Raw genomic sequence first — 3,905 nt, 5'->3', positions numbered from 1 at the left:
GTCATCTCTCCAAATGGCAAATGAAATGAGCTGGTCTCCCTGTGCCATCTTTCAACAAATGCGGAGATCAGACCATCATCAGCCATAGTGAGGTAGGCCGAAGACAGAGGTAGCAGCCCAGATTCCCGAATCCAATGCTCTACAGGATGTGGCACAGGAACTTCTTCAACTTCAATCCATGAGTAATGACTTTTAACGGTCCACGATCCTGAGAGTAATTACAAAGTAATTAATTAATTAAATAACCTTAAATAAATAATTCAATTAACCTTAAATTAATAATTGAATAAATAAACTTAAATAAACAATTAATTAAATCAACTTAAACAAATAATTGAATAAATAAATTTAAATAAACAACAAATTAAATAAACTTAATTAAATAACCTTAAATTAATAATTGAATAAATAAACTTAAATAAACAATTAATTAAATCAACTTAAACAATAAAACAAGACATGGATAGATTCATGAGCAATTAATCATACAACTAAAACTGAGGATTTTCACTGAGCCAATCGATTGGGCAATCGATTGGGGTGAAGATTTTTAATGAAAATAGAATCCTGGGCTGAATCAATCGATTTGGCAATCGATTGACAGGATAACGGAGCCCCTGACTTAATACCAATCGATTTCCAAATCGATTTCCTGAAGGTTTTTAGTGAAATTTTGAACTCTGGCTTGATTCAATCGATTGGGCAATCGATTGACAGGATAGCTGAGCCCCTGACTTAATGGCCAATCGATTGGGCAATCGATTTCGTAAGGGATTTTTCGAAAACTGATTACAAAATCGATTGGCTAATCGATTTTGTTCATTTGGCCAAGCCCCTGACTTCCATCCAATCGATTGGGAAATCGATTTCCCTGATCATTTTTCCAAAAATTCATGAATTAACCTAAGTCATTCCTAATCAAGTTCACAACTTAACACTTAGCAATTTCTACGCGATTACCACGGCAATTGGGATCTCGATAACCATCATACATACACACAATAATTAACACATAACACTTAGCATTTTCAACGCAATTAACACGATAAATCAAATTCAAATCACTCAATCATAAAACTCAATCAAATACGACTCGTGTGCCAAGCACCCTAATGCAATGCGTATATGCCAAAATGCATGGACTCGGAATTCCAAACCAAAACCCTCCTCGAAGGGCCGTAAATCATAATTGTACCGCCTATCGCAGGCCAAAGTACCAATTACCGAGGTGCCACCTATCACGGGTCAGCACGATTTACTAAAATGCGTAAATCATAAACGTACCACCTATCACGGGTCAGTACAGTTACCATGGTGTCACCTATCACGGGTCAACTCGATTTTCTAAATAGTAACTCGTAAACGTACCACCTATCACGGGTCAGTACAGTTACCATGGTGTCACCTATCACGGGTCAACTCGATTTTCTAAATAGTAACTCGTAAACGTACCACCTATCACGGGTCAGTACAGTTACCATGGTGTCACCTATCACGGGTCAACACGATTTACTAAAAGAAAAAGCGGGAATCGTAAATGTACCACCTATCACGGGTCAGTACAGTTACCATGGTGTCACCTATCACGGGTCAACACGATTTACTAAAAGAAAAAGCGGGAATCGTAAATGTACCACCTATCACGGGTCAGTACAGTTACCATGGTGTCACCTATCACGGGTCAACACGATTTACTAAAAGAAAAAGCGGGAATCGTAAATGTACCACCTATCACGGGTCAGTACAGTTACCATGGTGTCACCTATCACGGGTCAACACGATTTACTAAAAGAAAAAGCGGGAATCGTAAATGTACCACCTATCACGGGTCAGTACAGTTTACCGAGGTGTCACCTATCACGGGTCAACACGATTTACTAAAAGAAAAAGCGGGAATCGTAAATGTACCACCTATCACGGGTCAGTACAGTTTACCGAGGTGTCACCTATCACGGGTCAACACGATTTACTAAAAGAAAAAGCGGGAATCGTAAATGTACCACCTATCACGGGTCAGTACAGTTACCATGGTGTCACCTATCACGGGTCAACTCGATTTTCTAAATAGTAACTCGTAAACGTACCACCTATCACGGGTCAGTACAGTTACCATGGTGTCACCTATCACGGGTCAACACGATTTACTAAAAGAAAAAGCGGGAATCGTAAATGTACCACCTATCACGGGTCAGTACAGTTACCATGGTGTCACCTATCACGGGTCAACACGATTTACTAAAAGAAAAAGCGGGAATCGTAAATGTACCACCTATCACGGGTCAGTACAGTTACCATGGTGTCACCTATCACGGGTCAACACGATTTACTAAAAGAAAAAGCGGGAATCGTAAGTGTACCACCTATCACGGGTCAGTACAGTTACCATGGTGTCACCTATCACGGGTCAACATGATTTACTAAAAGAAAAAGCGGGAATCGTAAGTGTACCACCTATCACGGGTCAGTACAGTTTACCGAGGTGTCACCTATCACTGGTCAACACGATTTACTAAAAGAAAAAGCGGGAATCGTAAATGTACCGCCTATCACAGACCAGTACTGTTTACCTAGGTGCCACCTATCACGGGTCAGCACGATTTACTAAAATGCGTAAATCATAAACGTACCACCTATCACGGGTCAGTACAGTTACCATGGTGTCACCTATCACGGGTCAACACGATTTACTAAAAGAAAAAGCGGGAATCGTAAGTGTACCACCTATCACGGGTCAGTACAGTTTACCGAGGTGTCACCTATCACGGGTCAACACGATTTACTAAAAGAAAAAGCGGGAATCGTAAACGTACCGCCTATCACAGACCAGTACTGTTTACCTAGGTGCCACCTATCACGGGTCAGCACAATTCACCAAAAATGTAAATCGTAAATGTACCACCTATCACGGGTCAGTACAGTTACCATGGTGTCACCTATCACGGGTCAACTCGATTTTCTAAATAGTAACTCGTAAACGTACCACCTATCACGGGTCAGTACAGTTTACCAAGGTGTCACCTATCACGGGTCAACACGAATTACTAAATAGTAAATCGTAAACGTACCACCTATCACGGGTCAGTACAGTTACCATGGTGTCACCTATCACGGGTCGACACAATTTACCAAATGAAATGCATGAGCATACACAGACTCCATTCACAACAATCGTTAAGCAAATGCAGATATTAAAAGATTCCCCATTTTTAATACCCATTTAACTTAAACGACTTTCAAACAACATTAATTAAATAAGTCATTAAGAGATTCCCCGTTCTTAATACCGATTTAACTTAATGATTTTCAAAACAAAACGTTAAGCAAACAGTCATATTAAGAGATTCCCCATTCTTAATATACTTTTGACTTAAACGATTTCCTCGCAAAACATTCAGTAAACGAGTCATTAAGAGATTCCCCATTCTTAATACTCATTTACCGAAACGATTTTCAAAACGATAGTTAAGTAACTGAGACATTTAAGGATTCCCCATTCTCAACGCCCAGTTAACTTAAACCTTTTCCTCAAATGCACATTAAGTAAACCGAGGTATTAAAAGATTCCCCATTTTTAATACTCGTTTACTCTAATGGTTTTCAAATTCCACAGAAACAAATTCAAACATTCTTTCACATTCAAAACATAATTCACAACAACCACACCAATTAACAAACATCAAGTACGAACACACCAAATACAACGAAAATACAACGAACACAAATCATGCAACATAACACCCAGATACATCAAATTTCATTTACCCATAATCATACACAATGACATTCAAATTCATTTACCACGGAACATTCATCACTATAAGCAAAACCTAACTCTAAGGTTTTTACCCATAACGCACTAGTTTCGTTTTTTCCCCGAATCGATACATTTAACCCTAACAAATTCC

This window comes from Cicer arietinum, chromosome 2 (genome assembly GCF_000331145.2).
Source record: "Cicer arietinum cultivar CDC Frontier isolate Library 1 chromosome 2, Cicar.CDCFrontier_v2.0, whole genome shotgun sequence".
NCBI lineage: Eukaryota > Viridiplantae > Streptophyta > Magnoliopsida > Fabales > Fabaceae > Cicer > Cicer arietinum.
The sequence above is the reverse complement of the archived record's forward strand: the minus strand, read 5'-3'. Positions refer to the sequence as shown.